We start from the raw sequence: 21,962 nt of genomic DNA, 5'->3' as shown, positions 1-21,962 counted from the left end.
TGTCATTTATAGTCCGCCTTTCTCACTGAGACTCAAGGCGAATTACATAGTGTGAGATTAGTACAGTCAATTTCAAGGACATTTCCATAAACAATGACATAAGGTAAATAAATCACTTTTCTTTTACAAAGACATAGCATTAGTAAGAATCCAGTGCAGACTTGAAGAAATGCTAAAACAGAACATAAGCAATTCTAGGGCTGACATTAGAAGAACAAGTAGTTCATAGAAGCAATATTTAAGACAGCAGGTAGTGCGTAAGGCAACACAGTGGTGAAGTCTATGGTCCTTAACTCATTAGCGAAGCATGTGAGAGCCCCTCCCTATAATACAAAAGCCTTTTTGAATAATTCGGTTTTGCATTGTTTGCAGAAAGCTAGGCCTAACCTCCTCAGGCAGGCTGTTTCACAGGGTAGGGGCCACCACAGATAAAGCCCATATATGAGCTGCTGTTGATTTTGCCCATGTGCAGGGTGGCACCTGCAGGAGACCCTGTTCAGATGAGCAAAGCTGCCATGGAGGAACATAGGGAAGGAGGTAGTCCCGTAGGTATGCTGGGCCAAAGCCATGAAGAGCTTTGTATGTGATAACCAATACCTTGAACTGGGCATGGCAGCTGATAGGAGGCCAATGGAGTGACTGCAGAATGGGGGTGATGTTCATGCTCCTGCTTGCTCCTAATAGCAGTCGTGCAGTAGCATTTTGCACCAATTGGAGTCTCCTAGTTAATTTGGATGGGAAACCTATGTATCGTGCATTACAATAGTCAAGTCTTGATATGACCATAGCATGGATCCAGGTGACCAGGTCAGCCATGTCAAGGTAAGAAGCCATCTTTCAGGCTACAGTGAGGTTAACACACTTTGTAAACCTCTCTGAGTGGGTATTAAGTTGTCCTGAAGGGCAGTATATAAATCGAATATTAGTATTATTTTATTATTGTATCCACAAGCAGGCCTGAGTGGAAAGGAAGCTGAGGAATGAATTCTCACTTCCCAGGGTAACAGCGCCACCACCAGTCTCTCTGATTAACCCTACTGGGTGTTAACAAAAAGTTGGACCTGCAAGGTAGACCACTTTGCAGACCAAGTTCCACAAAACAATGACTTGGGTAGCTGTAGCCAAAATGGGTCAAAGTACTGAACTTAGACTGACGATCCCAAACCCAAACATCACCACAGAAATATAACTGAGTTTCTGAAAAGAGTGCAAAAGAATACAAACACAGAAGTAGTACAAATAGGAACGAAAACAGCAAAGCTAAATAACTATCCTAAAGCACTATACAGGCTTTAATCCTCTGACACGGATGTTACCAGGTCAGCCTGGAAGCACAAAGTCCAAAGGTAAAGTCCTGGAATGACACCTATTCTGGTAGTCAAGTCCACAGCACAGTAGAGTATACAGCAACAGGTATTCCATCAGCAGCTACACAAAGTTTGGAACCAGGCTAGAATGAAGACTCTTTATTGTCAAACTAGCACCATGGCCTGATCCTAATTAACCAGTCAGGGTGGTGTACATTCCTCTGGAGCTAACACACACTCATACCCCAAATCCTTTGCTCTAAATGATGTAGCATAGGAGCAAAACCCCATTTCTGGCTTGACCCTGAAGCTATGATGTCATTTTGCACCTGGGTGCTCCAGTTCCACCCAGCAGCAGCGCCAGGGTTTTCAGCGCCCGCATCCAGCCAGTGGGCCAGGCACTAGCACGCACACACACACACCGGCCTGCGTGAGGGCATCACGTGTGATGTCATCACGGGTGTGCGCATGCCGCCTGCCCGATTGCTGCAATGGGCGGCTGGGACGGCACACGGGTGGCCTCCCAGCTCTCCCACTCGGTTGCCCTGTGCCACCGCAGACGCCTGCCTGCGGCTGCTGCGCCCGGCCAGGGGCATGTGCTGGTGGCGGTGGCAGGGCGGGGCGGCTAGGAGGCTGCAGCTCCGTGGTGTGCACTTCCGCCCTTTGCGCCTCCTCCGGCACCCCCTCCAGCACCCCGCGCCCTGAGGCCACAGCCTACTTGGCCTCAATGGGCGCGCCGGCCCTGGTTCCACCTCTAACAACTGCTAAGTCATGCTGATTAGTTTTTAAACGTGATTTTTAATGTCAGATATAAAACCTGTAGGAAAACATTTTAACCTTCTAGAATATTCTATCACTGACCTAAAAGTGGCTGCCCTCACTCAAACAAAGAAGATTCAAGGGCAGATTACAATGTGAAATTGCCAAATATAAATTCATTTACAAATTCAGAACAATGGAACCCCCTGCCCACTCCCCGGGGCTGAATAGAGACATAGGATTCTTATCTCACTTCAGATGCTAATTTCTGCTCTCATAGATCTGCATTGTACCTTTACCTACTGACTCTCCCTTTTTTGCTACACCCCTCCCTCCTCCTAACAGAGATATAAAGGCTCAGGAATCTACACTCTTCACTGTATCTGAAGAAGAGAGCTTTGACTCTTGAAAGCCCTTAAAAAAAATTGTAGGTCTGCAGGAGAAAAGCAGGATATAAGGGCCAAGCTACAGGTGACAAATTATACTTGAATGGCAAGTGAACAGACTCACATGTATTCCTGGGCCAAGCTACAAGTGACGAATGACACTTGAACGGCAAGTGGATTGAGTGGAGCGCAAATGGACAGGGAGAAATACACTTGCCGTTCAAGTGTCATTCGTCAGTTGTAGCTTGGCCCTCATATCCTGCTTTTCTCCTGCAGACCAACATGGCTACCTACCCGAAATGATTCTCCATATAACCTTTATGGGTGATCAAAGGAGACTCCTCCTCCCTTTTATACCAAGGGAAAAGCTGGTAGAACCAATCCATTATCTGAGTCATTGTGACTTCACAGGGAAGCTTCCAAACATTCCTGCCTCTATAAGGCACAAGAGGCCAGCAGAGTAAAGGAGTCAAGGGACTGAGGAAAGGAGGGAAAGGTCAAGGGCCTAAAACCAGGAATTACTATATGCTGTTGACAGTAAAAGAGAAGGGAGACCAAAGTGCTAAGCAGGAATAGTAATGTTTTGGAGTCAGAACAGTTAAAGGAAGTTGGATAGGGTAAGCAACAAATTAAATATTGAAAAAAACAAGTCATGAGGGAAGCATGAAGGAAAGGAGGTAAGAGGGGTTGAATCTCATCTAATAACAACAACAACGATTGATTTATATACCACCCTTCAGAACAACTTAACGCCCACTCAGAGCAGTTTATGAAGTGTGTTGTTGTTATTCTCTTCACAACAATCAACCTGTGAGGTGAGCAGGGCTGAGAGAGCTCTGAGAGACCTATGATTGACCCAAGGTCACCCAATATCTATTCAAGTGGAGGAGTGGGGGATTAAACCCAGTTCTCCAGATTAGAGTCCTGCTGCTCTTATCTGGCTCTCTGTAGGACCATGCTGAGCTGGACACTGTTGGCAGAAGTGACAAAAAAATGTTAGAAATACACAGATTGTGAATCGAGGGGCTGCTGAGTAGCTCATCCCTCCCTGTTTGGTGCACCATAGGAAAAGGGGATGCCGGGCTCACTCACAGAGTCAGGACTATACTAAACCTACTTACACCGCGCTGGTTTTTTTAGAGGTACGCATCTTCTTTGTCAGTCAAACCAAAGATTTTGAACTGTGTTTTCTGTATTATAAAGTCATAATACATTACACAATAGATTAACAATCTATTAACATTCTTAATAGATTATACAATCTCACGTTGATCACATTACGTTCAGAAAAGAATATTCCAAAGGTGCAAACGTGGGGGACAAGCTTTTGTGTAATAAAGCTTGATTGATGCTTTAGTTAAATGACTATTCCATTTTTGCTAACAGTAAAGGTGACATTCCTATATAGTCTTACTTTGCGAGCAAGGACTTCCTTTATGGTATCGTGGCCATAAAAGAAAATATATATATATTTATATTTTAACAAACATGATAACATTGGTACCTGTATTGGGACAGTGGGGAGAACTGACGAGATTAACAATGGGGATAATTGTCTTGATTAACAGTGTAATCCTAAAAATTCACACTCTTATTCTAAACCCATTGACTTTAGTGGATTTAGAAGGGTGGAATTTTGCTTAGTAAGTAGGAACCAATGGATGGCTCTATAAGCATACAGAGGAAGCGGGATTAAGAAATGGATTTATTTTCCTCTTCTTGCAAACCCTTATGCTGTAAACTTCAAGAGCTCTGACTCCTTTGAACCTATAAAGAGTTCTGGAAGATAGACTTACTAAGATTGGAAGAGATGTACCCAAGACTCTAAGCTCTTGAACACCTGAAGCTGCCTTATATTGAGTCAGATCAGGTCAGTATTGTTGACTCTGACTGGCAGAAGCTGTGTAGGGTCTCAGGTCCTTTTAACTAGAGATACCAAAGACTGAACCTGGAATCTGGCACCTTCAAAGTAAGTACTCTACTGCCGAACTACAGCCATACCTCAGCGAAAGAGGCAGACATTCTCTTAGTTCATAGTACCATAATGTGTGGATTAAATGTAGGTAATTCCTCCCAAAAAATTAGGATGACGTTCTCAGGGACTGCACCTCTACCCAAAGTGCTTTACAAGGGACATATCCCAGAAGAGATGAACTGTCCCTGTTAAATACCTGCCAGTTATAGAGGATGCTGTTGTATATTACTATTCCTTTGTGTCCTAGAAGAGTGGGATTCTATGGCTGCTTGATGTGATGAAAGTTTCAGGTGAGTAGCAAGATCCAGGTACCGTAGCACCTTAAAGACCATGTAGATGTCCAAGGAATGTGCTTTTGAGAGTCAAAGCTCCCTGATGAAGACTGGAAACCAGATTATCTTGGATATTACTTTGAAAATCTAATTAGTCTTTAAGGTGCTGTTGGACCCAGATCATGATATGATGAAACAACTTTTGGAATACATAAATTGGTTCACATGGCTTGGAGACTGGCAAATATGCAATTGGCCTCTTCAGGTAGGTCCAGCTCTCCACCTTGTGAGGTTTATGTTTCAAGGTCTGGCTAGCACATAATGTAGGTGATTTATGGGCAAAATGCATTCTTACGTATTTCTCAGAAGTGCATGTCTAATCACTTATTCAGACAGTCAGAGTAAATTAAAACACTTGTACTCCCATCAATGAATAGTGTCTTCTGGTACATGATCAAGTATACGGCCAAACACTGAGGTGATGTTAGTACACCCTGTTAGGTCAGAAAGTGCAACTTTGCTAAGACCTGACTAATGGTAGATCTCAGAGAAGTTGCATTTAACCTTCAAGTATCTTGCACATTTACTAGGAACCTAAAGTGCCAGGAAATGTACAGTGGATGCAACAAGGTAGAAAATAGAATAACCTGGGCACCCTGCAGAGCTCAAATTCACAGGAAACATTGATGAACCCCAGAGAGATTTTAAACACAGGTTTGACCTGTATATGGAAGCAATTGGAGCAGACGTGAAATGTGACTCTCAAGTTTGCCTCGCTTGTTAGAATACAAAGATCGGGCTGGTCTCATGCGCAGAGCGCTTTCCATGTGCTAACGAAGAGAACAAAAACAATAAATCAGTTATTGTAATATGTGTCACATTGTGCCTGTAGAGGGGAGAAAAAAGAAACAGCTGTTTCTTGCAGAGTTATAAAACACAATTCTTGTGCAGCTATCAAAGAATACATTATGAAGGTTAGATTAATCAGCAAAATCTTGACATTTCAACATATGTTAGGGCTGTTCAAAGAAATTGCAACAAGAACCAACTCTAAGTGGTAGGAACACATTCCAAAGGATCTCCATTTTGCTTTCCATAATAGTTGACGTGCATAAAACATTTAATAGTGCCTTCCTAAGCAGTTGGGTTACCATAGCCTGGAAATCAGTGAGAGATGAAAATAGGAGAAAAAGGGATGCCGTTGGGTGACAGTGTGATATCACTTCTAAGGAAAACCCAGTGATTCTAAAGAGAAAACTAAGAAGTTACAAGGAATCACAGGAAACTCTATGGTAAAACCATAGAGTTTCTGGTGATTCCTATGGAGGCATGATGTCACATCCAGATTTTTCCCAGAAGTAACATCAAATTGTTGCCCAGTGCTGATTTTTTTTAAACCCTCTTATATGCTGCCTGAGTGCCAATGGGCAATGGTAGCCAAGGGCAGAGGATTCCCTGCCCTGACATGAAACTTGGTACTCTGAAGACGTAATGTTATACCCTTCTAAGCCAACTGAAAATAATTTAGAAGAGTGTAACTCTGTTAAGGATTACGCTGTGAGTTTCCTTGTGTCTAAAGTTACCAAAGCGACAGTGGTATTGCCTTTCATTTTTATCATATACCTAGCAAGAAGTAATATGGTTAACACTTCCAGGTGTCTGGCTTTCCTTCTTGCTTTCTCAGTAAGGGGGAAAAAATGTCCTATACTTTAGTGAATTAGTGGAAACAGGAAGTTGAAGCTTTTCATGGCATGAAGTTAAATAACATTTCCTGATCATGGTGAGGGGTCTGTGAGGGGTCTGGAGACCAAGTCCTATGAGGACAGGTTGAAGGAACTTGGTATGTTTAGCCTGGAGAGGAGACGATTGAGAGGTGATATGATAACCATCTTGAAGTACCCTTCAAGAACTTGAAGATGGTTATCATATCACCTCTCAGTCGTCATATAGAGGATGGAGTGGAGTTGTTTTCCATTGACTCAGAAGGTCGGACCAGAACCAACGGGTTGAAATTAAATCAAAAGAGTTTTTGGCTAAACATTAGGAAGAACTTCCTGACAGAGCAGTGCCTCAGTGGAACAGGCTTCCACGGGAGGTGGTGGGCTCTCATTCTTTGGATGTTTTCAAGCAGAGGCTAGATGGTCATGTGACAGCAATACTGATTCTGTGAACCTAGGCAGATCATGAGAGGGAGGGCAGGAAGGGTTACAACAGTGCTTAGCTCTCGTGGTCCCTTTTTACATGCCCAAGGTAATGCCAATCGCCACCTTCAGGTCAGAAAGTAATTTTCCCAGGCCAGTTTGGCTAGGGATCCTGACAGTGTTTTGCCATCTTCTAGACATGGAGCAAGGGTCACTGGAGGTTATGGGGGGGGGGGAGGTAGTTATGAATTTCCTGCATTCTGCAGGGAGTTGGACTAGGTGACCCTGAAGATCCCTTCCAAACCTATGATTCTATGAATCTTTTGATGATCAAACTGATATTAACGGAAAAGGTAGAGGGATCAGTTTCCAGTGTAATCTCACTACAGCACAGATTGTAAGGTTATATGTGACTAGTAACAAAGTCTGTTGTGGGAAAAAATACAACAGGCTCTAGAAAGGGGACGGGTGAGCATTCTCTCCTCCCCCATCACTGATCCCGGCCGGATGAAGGCAGGGGTGGGGGCGGGCATGGACACCTCCTCTTCACCTGATCCAGGCCAAGTGAAGGGGGGATGGGAAATGCCTCTGCACCTGATCCCCCCAGGGTGAATGGGGAGCAGGCATTGCCTCCTGCTCTGCACCAGATCCTGGCTGGGTGAGGGGGTGGGTCTTGCTGCCTGCTCTGCACCTGATTCTGGCAGGTTGAATGGAGAGTGGGCATTGCCTCCTATTATACACCTGATCCAGGCTGGGTGAAGAGGGGTGGGCATTGCCACCTGCTCCACTCCTAGTCCCTGCCGGGTGAAGTTGTGAGCAGGCATTGTCACCTACTCCTTGCCTGATCCAGGCCAGGTGAAGGGGGATGAGCATTGCCTCATGCTCTGCTCCTGATCCAAGCCGGCTAAAGGGAGGCAGGCATTGTCACCTGCTCCACTTCTGATCCCGGCTGGGTATAGGGGGGCAGGCATTTCCTCCTGCTCTTTGGCTGATCCTGGCTGGGTGAAGGGGGCAGGCATTTCCACCTACTCTGCTCCTGTTACCAGCTGGGTGAAGGCGGGAGGGGGTGAGCATAGCCACTTGCTTCTCACCTGATCCCAGATGGGTGAAGGCAGGGGCAAGCATTGCCATCTACTCTGCTACTTATCCTACCTGGGTGACAGTGGAGTGCGGGGACTGCCATCTTCTCTGCTCCTGATCTCGGCTAGGTGAAGGGGGGAGCAGGCATTGACACCTTTTTTACTCCTGATCTGAGGTGGGTGAAGAATGGATGGGCATTTCCACCTGCTCTGCTCCTGATTCCAGCTTTGTGATGGAAAGAGGTGGGCATTGTCACCTACCCACTGCTGATCCCAGCTGGGTGAAGGTGGAGGGCAGGTATTGCCCCTTGCTCTATGCCTCATCACAGCTGGGTAAAGGGAGGGCAGGCATTGCCACCTTCTCTGTGCCTAATCCCAGCTGGGTGAAGGTAGCATGCAGGCATTGCCTTCAGCTGTTCTCCTGATTCCAGCTGGTTAAAGGGAGCCAGGCATTGCCACTTGCTCCCCTCTTGATCCCAGCTGGGTGAAGAGCTGGTGGGCATTGCCACCGGGTCCACTCCTGATCCCAGCTGGGTGAAGGTGGGGGCGGGCATTGCCACCTGCTCGGCTTCTGTTCCCTACTGAGTAAAGGCAGGGGATGGGCATTTCCACTTGCTTTGCTCCTGATCCCAGCAGGGTGAACATGGGGGTTGGGTATTGCCACCTGCTCTGCTCCTGATCCCAGCTTGGTGAAGGCAGAGTGGCACTGCCACCTGCTCTGCTCTTGATCTCAGTTGGGTGAAGGGGGGACAGGCATTGCCCCTGTTCCATGCCTGATCTCAGCCTGGGCTTCCTTCCACAGCTCTTTGGAGGTCTGGCTGCCTCATCTGGGCTTCCCTCCACTGCAGCGCCCTCTGCAGGCCCACCAGGGTAGGAAGTGAATTGTCTTGAATACATTTAGCCTTTTATATAGTAGGATTCTGTAGCCAACCCATGGATTTCTGTATAAGTCTAATAGGTGGCTTCACTCACCAGCTTGAAAAATGTATGCTGCATTCAAGTCATCCTCTTTTATTTGATGTTGCTCTTTTCTGAGCATCTTGGACACCCAGAAGCCTATTAAAGTCTGAGATGAGATAATAGGAATGTTTCTACATGACTTCTTTTTTTCTTCAAAGGGTTTTCTTAATGGATTTGGGGGTTTTAGGGAGTTTGGCTACAGTTTTAGAACTGATACTATTTTGAAGTTTGCAGTCCTCATTTTTTATTGATTATTTTTTTTATCACCCACTCTTTTTCAAAGCTAAGACCCTCATGAAAGAGAATTTAAGGATACGGAAAAGAAGAACTGTTTACATTACGGCTATGCTATGGTTATCTTGCCCTGAGGCCTCCCTGCAGCCTGCATCCTTCCTAGCCTAGACAAGATCCCCCCATCACCCACCACTCATTTCACATTACCTTGGGCAGGCATAGCAGAGGCAGCTCCATCCGGTTCAGAAGAGACACAGGCAACAAGAAGGTCCATATGCGTTCAATTTATCCCCATATGTGCCTTGTAGGGGCCTTTTATTCAATGAAACAGGTGCTTCTGGGAGTCTCTTCTTCCTGTCTCTTCCCTTGTAAAATAATCCTATGTAGAGACAGCCCATTGATTTCAATGGGCTTATCATTGCACAGGATAGCAGGATTTGAGTCCAATGGCACCTTCAGAGTATGAGATTTCAAGAGTCAGATCTCCCTTCTTCACATATCGGACCTGATAAATAAATCATATGTTGGCCCTAGAAACCTAATTAAAGGATCCCATAGATGGGCCATTAGCAGGATCTATCATTTGCTGTGAAAGCGTGATTATAGGTAGTGTGAGCTGGTTCTGCTGGCTGATGTGTGTGCAGGAGGGAAAATAACAAAGCACACACTTATATATAGAAAGGAAATAAGAGTTCTTTATTATTGGAACTCTATACTCTGATAGGAAAGGAGGAGAGATAGATCCTATAAACCTATCTAATCTAAGGATGGGAAAGAATGCTAGGACAAGTCCTGCATCCATGGTTGCAAGATGGAGGGAGGAGAAGGAGATGGTGGCTGGAACAAAACCAAGAAGAGAAGAGTGAGAAGGAGGATGCCACGAGAAGGAAGTCCTAAGAATAGCAATGTACAGTAAACAGAATGCCCTGACCTCTCTATCTTTCCAACTCTTTGGTTTGTCCCCCTCTGAAACCTGAAGACAGGGACATCACTCAGTGCTCCTCTTCTAACAAGGCTAACATGGCTATCTACCTGAAACTGAATAGGATGGGACTTTCAGCTTGCCACTGCCCCAGTCATAGACTTTTTCAGTAGCCGTCTCCTCACGGATTTTTAGAAAGTTCCGTAAGGCAGATCTGTTTAAGTGGGCTTTTTATGTTACCTCTTTGGGCTGGCTAGTTGTTTAAGAGCAACTAGGGTTCCCAAACATGGCCATTTTTTCCCACCCTTCAACTCCTTGGGAGCAGGAAGGTAATGGGATCTGGGCGGGGGGCATGATTCCCTGCCGCAGATGGGTAAAGAGATGGCCAAATGTAGATGGTGTTTCAGTTTATTTTGGCTTTTTAGGAAACTTCCTTGAATCCCTAATAGGAAAATGTGGGATAGAAGTTTTTTTAAAAATGAATGAATTAATCCAAGGCAAAACTAAAGGAGCTGTCTCAACCATGACAGTGAATTTAGAGTTTGGGTAACGTCAGGGTATAATTGTCCACACTTTTGGAAGAGGATGGACTCCATTGTTTTTCCCTGCTCGACATTAAGACTCTGCTTTTTTTCCTCTTAAAACAACATCTGCCATTCATTCTTTGAAAAATGAGTAGTCTGGGAAAGGTGCCCTTGGAAATGCCATTGGCTAAATGAGTCTTTTATTTTTATGCTTTGAAATGATTTAATATTGTTCTGTTTCTCTCCTGGTGTGAAGCTCTGATCTCGTTTTGCTCTGTGCCTGAAACAAATTGAAATAGATTTGCAGAAGCAATGAGTACTGAGGGGCTTGCCTGGCAACGACAGTTTCAAGACAGCGTTCAGCCCTTCTCATTCTTCTCCCTTTGGGATAGTTTCGTGGTTTGGTTGCCATTAATGGTATACATACCAAGCAGCATTTAGAGACAGATTTTCTTGCTGGGGAGTTGATAACATCACGATGATTCTCTCTGCCCAGCAATGTTCTCCTGTCAGAATTGGTGTTTCGTCTTAATATGGATCTCCATTATCAACCCGCATCTCGGCTGTCTTTCAGAAGAAGAGCAGGCCACATGGTCGAGACGGGTAACAATACGGTACCACTCTTACAGTGCAATCCTAAAACAAGTTACTCCAGTTTACGCACATTGATTTCAATAGGCTTAAACCAGAGTAACTCTTCTTAGGATAGCACAGTTTGTCAATCAGTTCTATATTTAAAACCACAGACATTCAAGGTCAATCTATTTAAAGGAAGGCTCCATTTTAGCACGTTAAGGTACATTTCCTCACAATGAGGACTTCAGTGAGAGTTACCCAAATGTTACAGGTACAAATAAAATATAATTTCAAAACAGTATCTGTTGGTACGTATAGAAAGAGGTTCTCTTGTTACTTCTCCATGTAAGGGTATTAATTCAGTTCTCATCCTAAGCTAAATAAACCCTCACACGTCATCAACCCTATAAATGAATCCTACTGAAATTTGAAACAATTGAAAAAAATATTTGTAATAACCCAAAGGGCCAATCTAGCAAAGGAGAGTGAAGCCATGTTCCTTTCAGTGGAGTGACCTCAGCATGTGCTTGTTTGCTGAAATCAAACATTTATTTACTTACTTGCTTACTTACTTAATTTATACCTTTGCCTCTCTCTCCCCAACAGGGATCCAAAGCAGTTTACATCATTCTCCTCTTCTCTACTTTATCCCTATAACAACAACCTTGAAAAGTAGGTTAGGTCGAGAGTGTGGTAACTCAAGGCAACTCCGCAAGCTTTCATGGCAGATTGGGGATTCGAACCTGCATCCCTCAGATCCAATACTTTAACCACTAGACAACACTGGCTCTCATGCCCTTCATTTGAAACTTTAGATCCATGTTAAGAAGGCACAAGGCATCTCTGCCTTAGATTGGCACTTATTATTGTGCTGATCCTCCCTCCAGACAACCATTCAGTAAAAGGTTGAAGCAGAGAAACTTGCTACCCCTTTGGCACAGACATTTTGCAATGTCACCCCTTTCATAACTACCGCGCAGCTTGCAAACAGATGCAGTATGTTGCATTTCAAGTAGACTCCAAATTAAAATTTAAATTGCCCCCGTCTGTGATCTATCTTCTCAAGTTGGCTGACTCAGGTACCACTGTTGATGCCTATGGGATTCCTCCAGAACTGGTAGCATGTGGACTGGAGTCAGGAAAATGAAGTTTTAATAAGATAAACAAACACAGCACTTACTGTGCAAATACGGCAGCAAGCTACTCAGTTACGCCATAGTCTTTTAGACCCCCTGACACTAATAAAAAAAACCATAGAAAAATCATCTTTGCTCCCAAAAGAGCAATCTCTTTCTCAGGAGTGTATTGGTGCAGAGAGTGTAATGTTTTGAAAAATGTCGCCTGAATACAAAGCAATGGGAAGAGATTGAGATATAAAAGACAAAGGGTCTGCATTTATACTTGAGAACTTCAGCCGCAGCGTGGAAATCATTTGTTCCACTGTAAACACTTACTCCAAAAGCAGTTGAGGTTTCATTGCCTTTTTAGTTCACTTGCTATGGATCCTCTGGTGGTTCTTAATCACCAGCTCCTTTTGGATTGGCCAAGGTCATATTCAGTTCTATTTATTATTTATACAGAATGATCCATGTACACAAAACTTTACAGACTTACATGTACAGAAACAATAACTCTGCATAAGCTAGAGATATGCAGTAAATTGGCAGTATATTTTTGAAAAGCAAAAGCTTTGGAAGTACAAATATTTTTGAAAATCCTATTTCTCTTGTTCTCTGATTATGCACTTTGCACCTTAATTTGAAGACAGTCAACAAAACCCAGAGTGCATCTTGAAAGATATGCCTTGGCATATTGGCCAGTTGCCAGAAGCCTTTGCAATGGTGCTGTAAAATATCCACACAATGAAGCATAGGGAACCAGTTTGTAGCACAACCAGATTCCCATTTCAGTTCCTTTCAGGATTACATGATTTAACCGCTGTGGATTTTGCCATATGGTTGCTGAGTTGCCAAAAAAAACCAGCGCCAACACTACCACCCGAAACCCATGGATATCAGTGGTCTTAGGATCTCACCACACAAGACAAAATACACTCGAATTACACAGGTAATTCGAGTGTATTTTGTAATTCGAGTGTATTTGCGTGTAATTCAAGTGTATTTTGTCTCGTGTGGTTTGACCCTTAGAAGAATGTAATTCTGCTTAGTATGGCTGCACGTCATTCTCCACCTAAGCTTGGCTTGTACATGTTTTAACTTCTTCTGTTGCTGGAAAAAGTTCACCTTCATTGCAACTTCAAACGTTACCAGCACAAAGCAATGTTAACCATATTAACTCAAGGCTGTCTGAGGTCAGCGGCATGAAGTTCGGTCATTTTCACGAGGGCGGTTGAAAGATCTACATTTTGTATTCCTTCCCAAACATACATTCTTTCTTTCTCATTAACTTGAGTAGACAGGTTGGGATGAAATATACCGGTCATATGACATATTTTTGTAAAACAGATACCTATGTGCAGAAAACACAATTGACTTGTCTGAAATTCATCACGTTTATTTACAGTCTGGAAATCTAATTTGGAAAATGGGTTTCAAAATAGTTTACACCTGGAGGGTGGAATCCTTGTGACAATAAAAGGATTACATAGGGAGAACTCCTTCTCCCTTTCCAAACATCTAGAGAGAGGGGGAGAGAATCCCTCTCTGCTTCATTACCTATACATCACTCATTGCTTTCAAGCATTATAAATATGACACCATTTTTGTCCTTGAAAAGCAGCTGTATTGTTACTGCTTTGTCCCAGATGGTGTTAAATGACAAGAGGAGAGCGGCAGAGGCAATTTAAGGAAGTTGCTTAACTCTCAACAGGGACATCTTGTTTGCCACATTGAGAGTTGGGAAAGGAAATTTCATTCATGTCAGAGTCTCAGGTCATCTGAAGGGTTTTCCACCAACTTCACCTTCTCTTCAAAGGAGTTTTAACCAGCTGGGTTGATCTTACGGAGCATAGCTTTGCCATTCCAGGCCTCTATTTTTGAATATATGGATTAATCTGGGGACAAAATGGTGTCAGAAGTGGTGATTTGGAGCAGGAAACGGTCAAAGGGGCATATGAGATTAGGGAGTACAGAAGTTGAGTACATGAGTGAGAAGTTGCTCAGACTGAGGAATCTGGCCCAAACCGGCAGCTTTATAGGACCAAGTGGAACTCTATTGACCCCTTGGGTCATATGATCCCTGCTGGCTTAGTAGCTGCAATCACAGCCTTCAGTCATTTGTACTGCAGCAAACAGACAGCTAACTCCAGAAAGTTGGGACACAGTGGGGTACAGTAAGGTACTGCCTCGTTCTAGTAGAGGTCCTAATTCCTGACCCCAGCATCTTAAAAATGATTATGCCTAGGAAATTCTTTTTTGTTTATTTTATACCTACGCCAGCTTACAAAACCATGTTGATATATAACACGTACAAAACGACGTATAAACCATACCCAAGTCTGTATCATTCTGTATTCTATTAAACCCTCTTTTTCAGTACAATTACAACTAAATAGTATCCATATGCCAACCCCACAATTACAGTCAGATACATATTTGTGTGTGTGTGTGTGTTATGTGCCACCAAGTTGCCTCCGACCCTGTGACCTTAGGGTTTTCAAGGTAAGAGACTAGCAGAAGTAGTTTATCATTGCCTTCTTCCACTTCGCAGTACTAACCATGGTTAGTTGAAGGACCACTGCCATTGTCTGTGAAAGATCCTCCACCAGTGTCACCTTCCACGACTGCTGCTTCCCAGTAGCTAACCTTCAAGAATTCCTCCATTCCCATCACTGTTGGAACATTCAGTTCTCTTCTGCCAATGTGACCTGAGGGGGTGGATGCATCTTAGTCTGGTGTCTCAGCTTTGACCATTCTGCCTTGAGTGACTCTTCCAAAAGTTTAGACTCTTGACCAAGCCTAAGCTCCTGAGGGCATTGCTCTTAGCGTCACTAACACACTCAAACCTCCTCACCGCATTAACGTGTGTATCCAAGAGAGAGACGTATTAGTACTTCACTTTTAATCCCATCCACTGTTTCTAAACAACAATAAAAGAAAAATAGCTATTTACAAATTTTGTTTGTATCCAGTTCTTTCTTTCTCACATATAACTGGTGAGTGAGTTTCTTCATCTCCAACACATGCCATGCTCTACCTAAACAAAACAGATGTATTGTCCAGTGACACCTTCGATGATTCCAGTAAAAGCTTTCATGAGTCAGAGCTCACTTCCTCAGATACAATGGGAAGAAAGAAAATCATTTGACTTACAAAAAGCTCACACTGGAATAAATGTGGTTAGTCTTGAAGATGACACTGGACCTGCTATAATAGACAAACATGGCTACCCCAATGGAATGCTCTACATAATGATTTGTTTCCTTCCCAGGGCTGCTGGTTGCATGCCAATCTGGGCTATTGCTAACCTTGCTTTAATGATAAGATTCCCAATTAGGCCGCTATTTTAAAAATCTGTAGACAAGTCCCATAAAAGATAAATTGTAGGTGAGGAGACAAAAGTGTAGCCAACCATTTCTTCTACCTTTTTACGTACAATAATCCACCTCTCTTCTTGGACACCCAGAACATCAAGTGGCATGCATGTATATGTGAATCGACTTTCATAACTGAATTTCGAACACAAAAGGCACACACTCTCTGCTTACTTCATAGGTGTTCTTGTGACGATAAAATGGAGGAGATGAGAATGACATAAACCCCTTTGGGTCCCAACTGGGAAGAAAGGTGGAGTATCAATGAAGTAAATTAATAACTCAACATATACTGTGGAATGTTCCACTCCAAGTGATTTTAATACAATTTAAGTACTATAACTGAGAATTAGTTTGCTGCCAGGTTCTTTGTACAATAATTGTTGAGATGTTGATATTGTTGTAGTAGAAATTGATGGGGAACAAGTAATTTTACTTTAATATAGTTTAAACATTTCTAATTATGATCAATGATTGTTTTAACACTACAATCATGCTGTTACAGCAATTAGGATTTCAGATAATTCTCTGGATCTTTTGATGTCTCTGTTTAGAACGGGCTCCTGCTGGTCTAATGAGCAGTAAAATATGTAGGCTTGTGCTTGTGCTTACATTTTAGGGACAGCTCGGAATAACTCCAGATCTCATGGGGGGGGGGGCGTTAATCTGATTTTCTTCTTGGAAAAAGAGAGCGCAAGAAACTAATTCATTACTTTCCTGTAACAAAAGGAAATAATAGAAGTCTTGCCAAGGGGCAGACCGAATAAGAGATGAATGAATTTGTGTAGCATAATCCTAGTTGGAACAGGACACATTATGATATAAATATTAGTTTTCTGTCACAGCAATCTTGCTCCTAATTCAGTTGCTTAAATCCCATTGACTGATCTCACACTGTAGTGGATTTAAATGGGGTTACCCTTGAATTACACACAGTTCCTTTTCCCCCACGCCACCTTTTTGTCCTCACAACAAACCTGCGAAGTGGGTTGGGCTGAGTGAGAAGGGCTGGCCCAAGATTGACCAGTGAGCTTCATGGCTGAGGGAGGATTTGAACTCAAGACTTTCTCATCCCTAATTCAGGACTCTGAACTGACTGGGCTGGCTGGTTGGCTTATAAATCCTGAAAACAATTATTACTTTGCAAAATGTACTTTTTGCTGTGAGGAAGGGAAAATGGATTACTGGTTTTCACATTTTAATGCCATGAATTCTTATTTTTTAAAAAAATTATTAACATATGTATATCCTGAATTTCCTCGTAACTCAACGAAGCTTATGTCATGATTAAAACGTTACAATGAAGACCCAGATACTTCTTCCCAGCAAAAGATTCCTGCAGTTTATACCACAATAAAAGCTTGGCCAGTAAATTGGTTTCCCTTCCACACAAATTGTCCTCTCCTCAACTTGTAGGCTAGATAAGATTTCCCACAGTCCTACATAACATTTGATATCACTTTATGTCAATAATGTCCTCCTCTAGAGAAAGGTTGTAATGGATGGGAGGTGGAATATCTGAGGGTGTCGAGCACTTGACACAATCCCCTACCTCATTAGATGCCTAGTGGTCACAGCTCCACCACCAGTGCAAATCTAGCAGACTGCAGACTCACTTCAGACAAAGAGTGAATTTTCCCCTTCCAAGTGGAAAGCTTTCTATCCATTGCTCCAAACTGGGCCAGGAGTGGAGGGTTTCTTTCCCAGGTGACCCTACTGGGTTCTGAAGGTCATAAGCACCAGTTGTCATTGTGAGTATTTCGCTGTCACAACTGTTTAGGTGAAGATCTCAGCACCAGGGAGAGGGGATTAGAACATCAGCTTAAGTGAAATGCTTGCCCTAAAGCATCCACTCAAGGGCAGGGATAGGGCTGGGCTTGCTCCGTAGGGCTGACATGTCACAGAGTGCACTGACTCAAACCTTGGGACACAGGAGCACTTAATGTGCACTTCTATCCAGCAGGGGAGGTGGCTTGTAAACCTACCTTTTCACTACACCAATTGGCGAGTCCAGTGGGAATCACAGTTTGGAAATCTACACAGGCCAGGCAGCTACATTTCAGCACTGATAGGACTGACTAACTTAACAGTATGAGGGAGGCAGCCTTCTTGTCCCAGCGTTTAATAAGTTCTTAACCACAGTGCGATTTGTTAATAAAGTTAAAAGGTAACAGTAGTCTTCTGAGCAAGCACGAAGTCATTACTGACCCATGGGGGGGGGGGACGTCGCATCACAATGTTATGTGGCAGCCTTTTTGTTACAGGGTGGTTTGCCATTGCCTTCCTCAGTCATCTACACTTTACCCCCAGGAAACTGGGTACTCATTTTACCGAACTTGGAAGGATGGAAGGCTGAGTCAACCTTGAGCTGGCTATCTGAACCTGGCTTCCGCTAGGATCGAACTCAGGTTGTGAGCAGAGCTTGGGCTGCAGTACGATGGCTTACTACTCTGTGCCATGGGGCTCTCTGTTAATAAAGTTATGACCTTGCTGGATTCGGTTTCGTTTTCTCGGCCATGTCGGATGCTCCTCTCCGCAGGTCCGGGAGGAAGCGCCCGAGCACTCTGACCGGGCGGCTGATCTGCGAAGATTAGCCCCCAGGACTCCCAGTGAGGGAGGCAGGGTCTCCCTCACTGGGAGGGAAAATCTATGCGGGGGGTAAATTGCCCGTTTGTCCCTATGGAGGCCGGCAGACATGCGTGGCACCTCGTGTGCTGCCGAGCCATGGAAAACGGCAAAGAGCAGAACTAGGCGGAAGCCTGCAAGTAAGCGAATCCCTTCTGTTATTACAAGCGCACGCGAAGGAGTGGTGGGATCTGAAGCTAAGAAGGCTAGTTCTTCCCCCTCGCTGAGTCTCAGAATTTGGCTGGCGGTCCCCCCCTCCCTAAAATGGCAGCGAAAAAACAGAGTCCCGCCCTGGGCAAGTCAATCTCAGCTGCCCTGCAGGGGAAGGGAGAGTCGCTCGAAGAACTGGTGCGGAGGTCGGTTACCGAAGCCATAAAACCCTTTGTTGACAAGCTGAACGAAACAGATCAAAGGGTGGGCTTAATTGAGAGCGAAGTGAAAACCATTAAGGAAGCAGCGGGGGGGGGCAGAGAAGTCTGCTCAGGAAAGTGCGTCACTCGTGAAGGCTACGAATAAAGAGTTAAAGCTGGTGGAGAACCAGCTGATTGGGCTACAAGTGGAACGAACACAAACAATTTTGCGCCTCCAGAATGTGAAAGAGGAGGAAAATGAGGATTTATGGGGTTTGGTCTCGGAACTATTGGCGACACCCGCGAAGGCAACTAAAGAAGAGGTTAAAAGCGCCATTTTGGAGGTCCGTAGGGCTTCTTCCAAATATGCAACGAAGCGTCAGCTGCCTCGCGAGATCATCATCGATTTCTCATCTAAAAGGATCCGAGACATCATCCTATACAACTCATACAATGCGGATCTGGACTTTTTGGGTAACAAGGTCAAGATACTGAAAGATGTCCCATTTTTAGTTCGGAAAAGACGTTTTAAGTATAAAAAGCTTGCAGCTCTTCTGAGGGAACGTGGAATAAAGTACAAATGGTTATTTCCTGAAGGCATCTGGTTTAGTTACAAAGATCAAGCTTACAAGATATTATCAGAAGATCAACTAAGGGATTTTGAGGATAAAAATCCGGAATTCCAGCGAGACACCAAGCAAGAAGAAAACGAGAAGTCTGAGGGGCGGGGGGAGGAAACGAGCAATGCGGCTGCAGTTGCTCAGAGAGAACTGCGTCCGGGACCCAGGAGGGGGAGGAAAACTTAATTTGAATTTGAATTGTAATTTTTATTTTGTAAGGTCGACCACTCCATCAATATTATACAAAGCTTTAGTTTTTAATAATGGCAGTATGAAGGGAAAGCATTCTGTGTAGTGTAGATGTTATACGTTGTTGTTTGGGGTTTTTTTTCTCTTTCCTTCCCTTGTTCCCCTTCTTTTCCTTTGTATTGTTAGTTAATGTAGTTAAAAAAAAAATAAAAGTTATGACCTTGCTTAAACCCAAATCACCTGTGCCGTGTTGGCCTTCTGAAGGTCCAGGGGTAAAATGCGTAGTGCAAGGGGCAGCCAGCGAAGTAGAGCAGGAATGGAAAGGTCACTTTCTTGGTTTAGTAGATGCAGGGCCTTTTGGGTTTTTGCTCTAGTATAGCTTCTTACATGCATCTGGTTTTCCCTCCCTTACACACAGTATTGTTTGCCATTCATTGCTCTCCTGGTCCCCCTCCCCCACCAGTTTTCCTCATTTTTTTCCCAGATTGGTCTGGGGGGGGGGGATGTGAAAAACTCAAGACAAAAAACAGGAGAGCAATTATCAGAAAACTATATTGTATGTAAGAGAGAGAGGAATAACTGTTGTATTTCAGAAGCTGAACTGAAGAAGAAGAGGAAGAGGAGGAGATGACACAGGGCTGCCATTTTCAGTGGCAGCCATGGTTCTCAAAACATCTGCTTAAGTGAACGGAAGCTGGCAAGATCGAATTCCAAGTAAAGGCTTCTTTATTTGTGTACTTAGTGCTATCACATTTTCTCTGGAATCTATAATCAGAAAGAAATGCCAGTCTGAACTTTGAAAGGTACAGAGAAGAAAATCCTCTTCCTTCTGATGCAGCAATCTGTGTGGCGGCTGCTACCAATTTTTCAAAAACAGGTCACACATTTATTAAGGCTGTCGATTGTGTTTTTCTCACTTCTGCAGTTTGAAAAGAAGAGGTGCAAGTAAACAGATCGCATTTGATTAATTCCCTACTCAAAGATCTGCCAAGGGAGAATCCTCTTAGTTTCTCCTCTCAACTAATTTTGTTTAATTGGATTCTCGCATTAACAGTAATGCTATTTCTCTGAGTTCCTACATCTTGAGATATGTTGAGTGGGCTTGTTGAGAATTTCTTTGCAGCTTCTTTTTGTCATTCACTATTATGGCATTAGATGTAAGGGTTGTTCTGAATTCGGTGCTCTGATTGTGACTCACTTCATCAGGAAAGAGGGACTTTGGGAGGGCTCCAAATGCCCCCCCCAACCCCTCCAAATGCCAATATTTTGTATGTTGTCTCTTCTCTATGGTGTAGAGGTATGGGGCTGGAATGGCCAGCCTGGAGAGAATCCAAAATCTCTTTATGAAAAGGCTCCTTGCGTTACCTACAAATACCCCAGCTGCATTGTTAAGAGCTGAATTGGGCTTTCCCTCTGTCTGGGCACGTGCACATAAAGCCTTCCTCAACTATTGGCACAAACTGAAGAGAGCGCCTGCAGACCACCTTTCAAGTATCTGTTTTTTAGCCAGCCGGAAAGACCCTAAATGGCAATTGAAATATAACAGTATTCTTCAAACATACAACCTCCCAGGTGTAATCTTCGGGCCTTCCCAGGCTGATTTCAACAGGAGGGAGCAAATATACACACAAGATGCTGCCCTTGACAGGCGAGTTATACAAGAAAATAAATCCTCGCCTTGGTTCAAATTAATTAAACTAGATCATACAAGGGCACAATACCTAGTTAAGTTTTCGTTTAGCAAACTACGTGTAGCCTTCGCCTCGATTTGTTTCCAGTCAGTGCAAACAGCCATGCTTGAAGGCCGTTATTCCAAGATCCCAGTTGCTCAGTGCCTCTGCTTGTGTGGAGGCTCCGAGCCAGAGGACTTGTGTCACTATCTGCTACGCTGCCCACTCTACACTTCCCCTAGAAAGAAATTCCCAGTCCAATCTTAGCCAATTTAGGCTCCAGACAAGATAATGAAAACATCGTTGCCGTATTAGCAGATGTGGACCCAGAGACCTTGTATAAGGTCGCTCTTTTTGCCCTTGCAGCAGGGAAAATTCGAGAGAAGGTCGCGACAGCACAGGGCTGTCAATAGGTTACAAGCACAATAGTGTAACTCTTATAGTGTTTTATTTAGCTTGTATTGTATATTTTATCTGTATTGCCGCTTATATTTTTGCTACTGTTTTATTGCTTGCAATGGCCTTTGGCCCAGTGCAATAAATTTTGAACTTGTATGTTGTCTTACTGACCTATCAGCAGTGTCTGCAGTTACTTAAAATGCAAACAAACAAAAGATAAATGAGAAGGGAGTTTTGACTCTCAAAAGCTCATACTATGGAACTCTTGTTAATCTTTAAGTTGCTACTTGAGGGCCAAGCTACACATGACGAATGACACTTGAACGGCAAGTGGATTGAGTGGAGGGCAAGTGAACAGGGAGAAATACACTTGCTGTTCAAGTGTCATTCGTCATGTGTAGCTTGGCCCAGAGTCAAATCTTGCTTTTCTTCTGTAGACCAACATGGTCACCCACTTGAAACCCAAAAAGTGTTCTTGTGAG

Source organism: Eublepharis macularius, chromosome 3 (assembly GCF_028583425.1).
Source record: "Eublepharis macularius isolate TG4126 chromosome 3, MPM_Emac_v1.0, whole genome shotgun sequence".
Taxonomy (NCBI): domain Eukaryota; kingdom Metazoa; phylum Chordata; class Lepidosauria; order Squamata; family Eublepharidae; genus Eublepharis; species Eublepharis macularius.
The sequence above is the reverse complement of the archived record's forward strand: the minus strand, read 5'-3'. Positions refer to the sequence as shown.